Below are 11870 nucleotides of genomic sequence, written 5' to 3' on the forward strand. Positions count from 1 at the left end.
AGATAACAACTCACAGCTCCTTCACGCCAAACCCACCTGTCTTACCCTTGCCTGTGTCCTTGACAACAAGCTTCTCATTCCCCATTTGTGGGAAAGCGTTACGTTCCCGCTAAGCCCGGCACAAACCAGCCCCCGGCTTTCCATTGGCCAGATTCTGTCCGGTCGCAAACACGGGAGCTCTTTGCAGTTAAGGGCTTAATAAGTTGCTTCGTAAGCAACCTTTTGTAAGTTTCTATCTGAAATCTGTCTCTCTTCCCCAGTGAAACAGACCCTGAGTTTGTCCACTGGGCATCGATTCAGCCCAGCATGTGTTTTGAACTTCATGGAGTGATACTGAAAAGAACATTTCCGGAGTTTGGATGGCATCTGCCAATATGGTGTAGCCTAGCCCAAATCCTTGCTGCCCGACCCTTCATCATTTTTTCTTTCACCTTATACTTCGCATGGTCCGTTTCACCCGAATGACTTCTGGCTCGGCATCTTTTGCTTTCGGGCCCGTGGCTCCTTGACGTCCACTTTCTGCCTTATTTGAGTTGCCGTTTCTGCAGCGCGCTGTCATCAATCACCTGGCCTCCCGCTCAACTGCCGCTCTGCCTCTTTCAAATCTGTTGTGGACGTTTGAGTGAAAAACGTGCTCCCAAGCACACCCCTCCCACCCAATGACACACACACACACACACACACACACAGATACATTCAGCCAAAGCCGGTTTGTAAAAATCCTTCAAGGCAGAAGGGCATCACTATTTTTGCCCTTATTCTCCTTTTCACTTCAAAACTTCAGTCAAAGTGAAACACTCCATGTTTGTTCTCCTTAACAACTACGCGAGGTTTTACTGTCTCCTGCTCCCCCACTTTCCACAAAGCAAGGCCACAATGTAAAGTAGGTAGAAAGATACTCGCAGAGGACTGAAGCACAAGTCAGTGAGTGAATCCTCATATCTGCTAGGAAATGGCATTATCGCCCCCAGCTGGCCAAAATGTGTATTTCTCAGAGTTCTTTTATAGAGAACATGCATCAAAGCTTACAATTAAAATCTCTGAACATCCAAAATGGTAGGATTTCTGGGACATGAGGTAAATATGAAGGGGAGTGAATCGTCAGACCCTGTCAAGCTCAGCTGGTGTCTGTATTTGTCCATTGACACTGACGCCCACAGTTTACAGAGGGTGAGTTTTACTACCAGAGGCAAAAATTAATCCATCCGACAAGAATAACACAAGGACGCGTGTTATCTGAAGCAGCCCTTCGTATCTTTACGATGATACGCAAAAACGGGCCAGTAATTAGCCTATTTATCTTCAAGGGGCTTAATGGGTTGTCCTCCACTGTGGGATGGGACGGTTATACACAGACAATAAAATAGCTAGAATGGGGGGGGGGTCATTAATGGCAAACATGCCACCCGCATGACTTATGGAAGAGCACTCCTGCCACTAAACCACAGGGAGACTGTGGGACTGTCCACTCGCACCCTCTCCACAGCCTTTCCCTCAACTGCTGACCCCCCCCCCCCCCGCCAGCTCATGCAGGTATGCAGAATAAACTACTCGCAGCCATTGTGTCCAGAAAAGGCAAATTCCCAACCCCTCTGGCTGTCTTTATCTCTGATATCTCAGTCACAGTGTGAACAGTAATGGGGCAGTCAGTAGAGGCCTTTGTTCCATTTATTAAGTCTTTTCATCATCTTTTACTCCCCTCTATCGCCACAGGTATGGATGTCAGTGCCACATAAATGGTGCTTCATGCTTTTTTCCTATAACTTGCTCTTAGCATTTGCTGACAGTTGTTAATTTGCCATATCAATAGCAGTCTCCGACATAAGCCTTCAAAGGACAACATGTTCCCTGGAATGTGATGAAAGACTCTGCAGTGATCAGGAGTAGCTACTCTGTTCTGTCTGGGGGCAGGTTTGTTTGAATCTGGGGCCCCTCCCAAAAAGTCCCCTACCCTCAGATGTTTCAAAGACTAAATAAATAGGTAGTGAGTTGAGTCAGAAAATCACATAGATAGATGCTTCAGCATCACATAAATAAGGGACCTGTTTATTTTATATTTATTGTAGCTACTGTTTTTGGTCAACAGGGGGCCCCAAACCTCAGGGGCCCCACAAAAATATATGGTGTGAGTGGTGGTGAACACCACCGCTGGTTTTGTATTCTGATTCCAGAATCAGCATCACACTGTGTGTAGCTGCTCTAGTTTAGCAAATCTCCCCAGAAGGTGAATGGGATCAAGGGGCCCAGTGGTAGCCGGACATTGCCGCTGTGACGACAATGAAAAACAAAAACAAAAAAAAAACAGTTGTCATGTTTCCTAAAGTACATCTCGGATTGGCTTAGCGGAGCTTCACCCCCCGGGATCCAGCAGGTAAATAGGCAGCAGACAGTCGGTTATGAATTGCAGGGTCAGTGAAGTTGAATTGAAGAAGTGAGATATTATATTCATAATGATATTCTTAGTTAATTGTATGGGAAAGAAGAATGGTGTAATGGAAAGGGAGGGGCTGACCACAATTATCTGTATCGATTCGTTTCTCTGGTATCTCCCTCTCAGTGTTTTGTACAGTATGTATTGGCAAGCTCTGTTTGCCACCAGTGACTTGGAGCAGCGACTCGCTGGCTCCTGTGAAGAGAAAATCACCAGCACCACCCTCTGGATAATTTGCTTTTCCCAAAAATATGCATAGTGTCCACTCCTATTCCCATCTGTCCTCAAAGGGGAAAGTGAGATTCTCATGTTCTCCCTTCCGCTGAAGCTTGCCCATAAGTAAATCGGAAAATTCCAAAAGCAAATGAGTCATTACTTTTTTACTTTCCATTTTACATTTCTTGTGTTAAATGCCCTTACAAAAAAGGCTGTTATATAATTTACATTCCTGGCTGCACTGCCTTTAAAAAATTACACCCTCTGCGTCTAGCTTGAATATAGTGTTGCATTTATCAGGCCATATGGAAGGAAAAGTGGGGACTAGGCTTAATTTCCCTGACATGTGTCAACCAGAGCTTCACTTATCAGTCATAGCACAGAAGAAATGAAACTGCCAGGCCCCAACATGAGGTCTGCAGTCACTGACAGCGACTGCGACGATTTGACATGGGCCACTTTGTTTCTGATGTTTTATGATATGGCAAAAAAAACACATGTTTAGTAAATTACGGAATCATCCTAGGGAACCATAGCAGCCTTTGAGATTAGCATAACATGTGAATGTGGTTGTTAAAACCTTCAAAGCTATTTCAAAGTGTCAGGTCAACAAGTCCAGGGCTCAGAGCTATCGGTGTTCAGGGGTTAAGTGCATCCTTGACATGTTACTCCTAGACGTTCAGCCTCTGTTTATCAAAACAAGGGTAGATCAGCCCCTGCTTGTTCATTTTAATCCTGATTACTGCTCCTCTCACGCGTTGGTTGGCCATGGGTGGGTGGGGGAGGGGGGCAAGGTTACATAGTTCCTTTTCGCTCCAGTGACTCACCCCCCGGTGTCACACAAAGGCCCAGGTCAAGGTAGTTCAGCAAATCGCCCCATAATCAGGCCCGTCGCTCGGGTGAGCTCTTTATCCGCTTTGGCAGAGATGCTAATACAGTGTCGCCGCCCTGCAGATTGCCTGTCATCACACTTAGCGCGGGAGATGAAACGGAAGCCCACACAACACAATATGTCATCCCCCAGGGTCCATAAATCTGCCCATTGTCTCGGGGATTTGAGCTGACCTTGCTGAAATGGGAGCAAAATCGCAGGCAATAACCCTTGAAATGTGTAATCATAAGGCCAATAAATCCTCTTTTTCCCCCAATAAGAGACAGAAAGGGAGGGGGGTGTTTCTGGGAGGTTGTATGCATTTGAAGCGACCCGTGAATGCTTTGCTAATAAGCTTCCCTCTTGTGCTTACAAGGTAGACAAGCAGCACATTTCAGGAAGCTCGTCCTCTGTACCAAGCCAATGGCTTCCTTCAGGACGGACACAGCTCTCGCATGGTGGAAGAGCCCCGAAGGATGGCAGTTTTGATAAAAGCAGATTTTTAATGATAACCAGAAGTCGTCAGGGTCCAGTCAACCCCCACTTCAGCCCTGAGTAATGGTCAGTCCAGGCTAATCCTTCACTCTGTTCTGGGGCAAAAATGTATAAACCAGATTGTAGGTGAGATTTGAGTGTGAGGTAGAGAAATGCCACTTGGCAGGGGGGCCCCAACAGCCCACGCTCCGTCGGGGGCAAATCTTGAACTCAGGCTGAATCATTCTCACCTGAGATTTCGTCTTTGCCTACTTAATTAGCTCCCACAAATCAAAAGTGCTTAAGAGAGCAGAAATGCTGCTTTTTAAATGCTCTTTCCAGGCGGATCATAGAGTGCCATGAGTATAATTAGTCCTTCAGCAGCCTGTATTTTAATTAAAGTCATTCGACAGTCTATGGCCACAGATTTAGCTGTATGGATGTTGCTGTAGTGTACAATGTACTCGTCGGATTTAATAGGTGCTGGCATATTAGGGCTGCTGGTAGCTTTCTAAATGTGTTGGGACAAGATCGATGAGAATTATGAACAGTCGTAAAACACAGTGCAAAAATGGCAGAAAAAACAGGAGAAAATTACACAGAATTATCCCAGCAATTATCTCAGAGTACGGGATTCAGTCTAGTGAAATTGAGGGCCAGGGCTAAAGATGGATTTAATATGCCATCTCTGCTGTGACAGTGACACTGTGTGGCTTCTGTATTCTTTCTGACAATCTTGTAAACCTCTCTCCCCTCCATAGACCTCGCAGGATATCTCACTCAAGTGGAATTGCAGGCCGGCTGTGTGACCAGACCCTGCTTTCCTGGGGTACGGTGCGCCGACCAGAAGCCCCCATACGTCGGATACCTATGTGGACGCAGTTTGCCTGGTTACCATGGCAACAGATGTGTGTGCAGCAAGCGACCCCAACCAAGTCATATTCATGTTTTCATGTGAAGATTATAAGAGAAAAATCATTTACTGGCATTTACTGAGAGAAATTTGCAATATAGTGTCTTTCATTATGTCATCTTATTGATTTTTATTTTTTAATTTTATTTCCCACTGATGCTTATCTCCAACCAAGGCAAACCAATTTGCATATTATTTGTATTTACTAAAAATTGAATTATTTATGGTATGCATGCATTCTAAATGTCAGAGGTGGCCTATTTACGCTCTTACTCTTTGTATCTTATTGTGTTACTCACTGGGAGATCAGTAGGAGCTCTATATGTAATATGCATTTGGTCTTGAAGTGACTGTCATAATTAATATTTCTTCAAGAACTTTCTTTGCCATTCTGCGGACCCAGTTGTAATATCATGTTTGCAGTGATTTCAGATCCATTAAGAAATCTCTGGGCTTTCTGCTGCACTGTTTTCAGTGTGGATGCTGTTCTTAGCACATCCTAATGAAGAAATACCAAACCGACATGGTGGACAAAGGCGATAGTCATCATGAAAAGTCACGTTTTGCCACGATGCTCTTCCCAAATCTCTAAGCTTTCTTTGCCTGGCATGTGTGCTTTTTTTCTTTCATTTTATTACTTTCCTACATTTGCCTGTCTATCCTCTCTGACTTGCACAAGCAGACCATTTTCTAGCCTTCTGATTATTGTGAGGACATTGCATCTCTCTCTAGCACTTCTCAACCAATCCGCATAAAAGCCCGAATTATTCAAATGACTTATTAAAAGCGTTGCCAGGAATCCGAAAAGGGATTATGGTGTTCTTAGGCGGCGGGGAGAGCTGCTTTCGTTTGTTGCATTTAAGACACCAGGAGCAGCATTCAAACTGTTCAACAGATTAATAAGTGTCAAAGTACAATTTGCAACCAAAGCTGAAAAGTCCTCCTGCATGTTATTGGCAGAGTAAAGTATTCGTAGCAGGGGAAATGGTGTCAGTGCATCTGCTCATTTGTCATCCTTTTCTGACTAACATCTATTTGAAGAAAGGGAGTAACTACCACTGCTTTGAATCAGACATACTGAAAGTCACTTTCCCCTCCCACAAGGGCCCTAGGTTCCATATGTCTTAGTCAGGTATTTACACTGAACTGCTACAGAAAATAAGACCCTATTGCATAAATGGGTACGAGCTCTGAGCTTAAGAGGATCCATTGGATATACAGGCAGCTCTCAACTTCCATCAAACTCAGTAAATCTGGACTTTTGCAAATTGTATCCAAGTTTTACAGGGTTTACAGAAGCGCTAATGCAAAAAAGCGACATATACCTCTAAGTAAATTTACAGTTTACCTTTTCTTCTACTTAATATGTGTTCTTTTGTATGCTCTGCTAGTGTATTTTTGTGTTTTTGCTATAAAATGTTTTGAATGGTAGCATTGCTGTGCTTTTCATTTCCTCTACCCATAGTTTCCCCTGACCTGACAGCCCATGTACATGAGCTGAAAGCAACTGGACTGTCAAAGGAGATGAGGAGCCCCAGGATGTTCCTGGTCTCCCTTCCAGGCAGGCAGCAGACAGCCTTCCTGTACTGCGTCCTAACAGCACCAGCACATCTCTGCCGCCAATGCTTAGATACTGACCTCCATTGCCCCCCAGTGGTGGTGAAACAGCCAATGGCATGACACGAAAACCTGCCACAGGCGGGAGCCTTCACTGATACCCATGTGTCAGTCCTGGTTGGGCACTGTGGCTGAGCCAGAATGGAGGTCGTGGAGACTTCTGTCCTAACAGCTCACTGCTGTGTCCTTCACCTTTATGGAGTCAGAAATCTCACCTGATGGGGCTTAACAATGGCCTTACTCAGACGATGTTTCCCTTGGAACGCTCCATTTGGTACATCGGTAATGGAGAAGACTGCAGAGGTATCGCTGTGTTTACCACCAATCAAACCATGCACCTTTTAGGTCACGACCACTGCACTGTTCATCAGTCACTACACAAAATATTAAATGAAATCGTTCCTTATTTAGGAGATGCTGAAGCAGCATGTTCTACGAACCGGCCAGCTACCAACCATCTCCTGACTCTACTTGCTAGCTATTTATATAGTTTTTTAAACATCTAATCGTTGCGGGGGCGGGGGGCTCAAAGACATCTTTGTTATTGCGCCCCCGCTCCCCTCAGAAGCAATAGGTTTTGTTTATTTTTTTGTCACATACATAATCCAACCCCTGACTGCCACACTGAGCTGTAGATCAAGGCTGTGCACCTGAACCCTTTTTGCCTTAAGAATTGAAATCACCCTCCTTTTGCAGCCTTAAGTGCCTCTTTTCGATCACTGACCTGACCATGGGGGAACCCCTCAACTCCGCCGCCAGTCAAGCACCCTCAGAAAGTCCTTGCACGGCCCTACTGTAGATGGCTCAACTTCGAAAATTAGAGTCGATTTTCTGAAAGACACCTTGATCTTCCTTGCCAGCTCAGAGTTCACTGTCAGCTCGCTTTTCAGTTCTGGAAGAAGCTTAGCAGGCTTCCTTAAATTGAATTATGTACGAGGAACAAGGAAACAGATTTTAGAGGTAATGAATTTTCTAATTGGGACGTGCTTTGGCGCGTCCACATAGTGGTGTGCCAGCATCCGTGAGGGAAGAACACTGCTCCCGACAAGTGCTGCAGTCTCCCTGGATACTGGTGGCCACGTGTGTCACCTCGGTAGCACTTCCTTCATAGCTCCCTCCCTCACCTGGCCATCGTAGCCTACCTAACTTTTTAACTCTTTATTGTACACACAGCCATCTGCACACCAGTCTGTGGAAATGGAGGCAGGTGTGTCACCATCCACGTGTGTGAGTGTCTGGCCGGCTACCGAGGTGAGACCTGGGTTAGCCAAGACGTCGGCCTCGTTAGCGAATAGCCCGAAATAGATGGGAAAGTGGCTCAGCCTTCTGGTGCTGTAAGGAGTTCAATAAATGTGTGAGATTCCACATTTACACTTTTATTTTCACTTAATTATTTAGCGGCCATGTTTGTCCGGGATGACCACCAAGTGAGGCAGACAATGCATTCCATAAAGCGAATTAGCATTGAATCAACAATACACTACCAAGTACCAAGAGAGAGAAAAAAAATAGCAGGAAGCTAATAAGAGTTATTCAAATCAAAGACAAGGAAAGTTGAAAAACAAGCGCGCCCAGGATACACAAGAGACAAGCTTAGGGAGAGCAGGTCAGTGCCTGGAACAGATGGGTCTTGAGGCGTTTCTTGAAGGTTAAGAGGGATTGGGATGACCGGTTGTGGGGGCGGGTAGCTATAAAGATAAACGGATGCATTATGCCCAGAAATAGAAGACAAGTGGATAAGATGCAAGATTTGGGGGGATAAAGCTAAATCCTGATTTTCTTGCTTCATTCAACTGTTTGTTAGCTAATTCTCCGCATCCTGCTTATATTTAAAAATCAAACTCTATAACAGGCAGCTTATACATTGACTGCTTTTTGTTATTCTTAGTCTGCCTCCACCTGTCAACACCTTTTCCTTTCCAACCTGTGCTTATTTATAGTTGAAATCTACAATGCATTTTTTCTGAGGTGCATATTTAAAAGAAATATGCATATTTAAATAATAGACCTAAAAATAATATCCTTTCCACGCTCAGAACCACTTGGTGTTGGCAGGTTTGTGTCAATAATCAAAACTCAAGTGATGGTATTTTGCCCCCCAGTGGGAGCCAAGATCGGAACAGGAATGATTTTCCTAGTATGTAATATCAGTGCTGACAACCTCTGTGGATCTGATTCTTTGGGAGGCGGTGAGGGGTCTGTGATGTAATTTGGGAAGCAAAATTTTAAAAATCCGTTGAGTGTTGGCAGAATGTTCCATACAAACACGACGTCGTTGGCCTGCCGTGACTGAGGATCGTGTCCCCTCTGTCCTGTGTACCCCGTCTTGCGAACCTGGAGGGATGTGTGTCATTTGGGACACCTGCTCCTGCCTGTATGATTTCATGGTGGACAGACCTTTAGGTGGATTGGGGAATGGGGTGTGCTCCTAGATCTCTCCTGACAAGGACGCTGCGTGTTCCTGCTTTGTCCCCAGTGGTGTGTAGCAGGCATTGTCACAGCGGCGCAAGTGCGGGTCCCCAGATCAGCGCCGGTGACAGCCCGGCTGGACAGGGCCATCTTGCGAAGCAGGTAGGAGGCCATCAGCCGGTGTGTCTGCTGGGACTGTCTCTCCCACATGGGGAGTGTTTATGCGAAGAGGAGCCTCTGCTTGTACCCTGTCAGCAGTCCCAGGGGTTTGCTTCTGGGCATCGCTACAGCTCTCAGCCAGCCTGCCTTGCAGCTCTGGCCCGTAGATGAATACCTCGTCTTTGTGCTTGATCCCCCAGCCTGTCTGTCTGAACAGCGCCAGCTGACTCTTCCTGGATATCCGCTCTTGTCCCCGGGGTTCCTGTGGGACACGGTCTCAAAACGGTAGGACTGAATGGCGCTCTCCTTGAGTCTGTCCCGCCCCGGGGCGATTCTGCATGACAGTCTGCTTTTCCCTTGCCCCCCCCCCCCCGCCAACAGCCTGCTCCCTTCCCTGCAAGAATGGGGGCCATGGAGTGCACAGCGACGTCTGCTCTTGTCCTGCAGGCTATGCTGAGTTAGACTTCTGCCTCTTTGGACCAGTAGCTCACCACTACTCAAACCAAGCATTTGTGTGGGGCCCTTGAGCTTTGGGGGCCCCCTGTTGGCCACAAACGGCCAGCACACTAAATGTAAAATAAACTCATTCCTTCTTTAGGAGATGCAGAAGCAGCATGTTCTGCTAACCAGCCAGCTTGCTGCGATCCTCTCACTTGCTAGTGAAGTGACTTTTTCAGTGGGCCCCCAAAAACAACAAAGTGGCCCCTGCTCTGGCCTGCTGTGTGTATGGCTGCTAATGTTGCTTTGAGTGAGTGGGATAGAATTCTGTGAGCTGAGCCAGATGGGCTGCAAAGCTCCTGCTTTCTCCCATCGGTGTCGACCAGGGGCCTGGTGGCAGGGAAGAATGTTCTGCTAATTTGCATGAGCAAATACACACTGGGTGTTAGGGAGCTGGTGCTGCGCCATGACATCATAAACGATGAGACTGGCAGTGCATCGGATTTCGACAGGCTGGATTTGAAGGTGCGATGTCGTGCCTAAGTGTGTGATGTAGCTGATACTGGTGAACCCCTTAAGACTGACAAGTGTGTCTGATTTACAGATTCTGAAAATCTAGATCTGAAGGTGCAATGTCATGTATAGTTAATTGTTCAGCATTTCAGTGTTTTTATACAAGATAATGTTTCCATTGCATAATATATGGGATTAAGTACATGAATTGCTGTAGTTATCTTGTGCTTGCATCATTCATACAGCGGTGTTGAGATGCCTGATTTTCTCAAGACTACAAAGTTTGATCCACTTCCTGTTGCCCTTAGGAAATAAGAAATTTTTCATGTTCCACAATTTTACATATTTTTATTGAGGATTTGACTTTCTATATAGGGTTTGTCGTTGTTTATGGAGTAGAACTGAGTTTGTACAGTTTTTACATATTGGACATGTTTTTACTGGTATTGGACATGGTGACAGGCATACAGACACAAGAAAAGCACAAAATGGTTTTACTGACATATGCCAGTCTCACTTACAAATCACACACCATTGTGCCCATCGTGTTGGCCACCCTGACTACTTACGTACCACATGGTGGGTGCACACACACATACACACACACACTATTTACAACAGATAGCATTATACATTACATACAACATTACCATACACATAATTATGACACAATACAGGATAGATACAGGGTTTTTTTTTTTTTACATCATTTACACCGGGTTTGTCCTTGTTTATGCAATAGAACTGAGTTTGTACAGTTTTTACATATTTCTATGTGGGGTTTGTCCTTGTTTATGCAATAAAACTGAGTTTGTACAGTTTTTACATATTTCTGTGTGGGGTTTGTCCTTGTTTATGCAATAGAACTGAGTTTGTACAGTTTTTACATATTTCTGTGTGAGGTTTCTCCTTTATGGAATATAACTGAATTTTTACAGTTTTTACATATTTCTGTGTGAGGTTTCTCCTTCTTTATGGAATATAACTGACTTTTTACAGTTTTTACATATTTCTGTGTGAGGTTTCTCCTTCTTTATGGAATATGACTGAGTTTTTACAGTTTTTACATATTTCTGTGTGAGGTTTCTCCTTCTTTATGGAATATGACTGAGTTTTTACAGTTTTTACATATTTCTGTGTGAGGTTTCTCCTTTATGGAATATAACTGAATTTTTACAGTTTTTACATATTTCTGTGTGAGGTTTCTCCTTTATGGAATATAACTGACTTTTTACAGTTTTTACATATTTCTGTGTGAGGTTTCTCCTTCTTTATGGAATATGACTGAGTTTTTACAGTTTTTACATATTTCTGTGTGAGGTTTCTCCTTCTTTATGGAATATGACTGAGTTTTTACAGTTTTTACATATTTCTGTGTGAGGTTTCTTCTTCTTTATGGAATATGACTGACTTTTTACAGTTTTTACATATTTCTGTGTGAGGTTTCTCCTTTATGGAATATAACTGAGTTTGTACAGTTTTTACATATTTCTATGTGGGGTTTGTCCTTGTTTATGCAATAAAACTGAGTTTGTACAGTTTTTACATATTTCTGTGTGGGGTTTGTCCTTGTTTATGCAATAGAACTGAGTTTGTACAGTTTTTACATATTTCTGTGTGAGGTTTGTCCTTGTTTATGCAGCAGGGTCACAGAGTTTTTTTTACTGTCTTTTATTTCTTTGTGTAAGCATTAGGGGTGGAAAGACTCACCGATTCGCATCAGTGCACAGAAGTTCACTATGTGATTGCCCCGATTTAAAAATTGTGCAACGGATACAATTTGTGATGAACTCGGCATGCATTGTTTCTAACATCTTTGCTTTGGCAAA

The sequence above is a fragment of the Paramormyrops kingsleyae genome, chromosome 16 (assembly GCF_048594095.1).
Source record: "Paramormyrops kingsleyae isolate MSU_618 chromosome 16, PKINGS_0.4, whole genome shotgun sequence".
NCBI classification, from domain to species: Eukaryota; Metazoa; Chordata; class Actinopteri; order Osteoglossiformes; family Mormyridae; genus Paramormyrops; species Paramormyrops kingsleyae.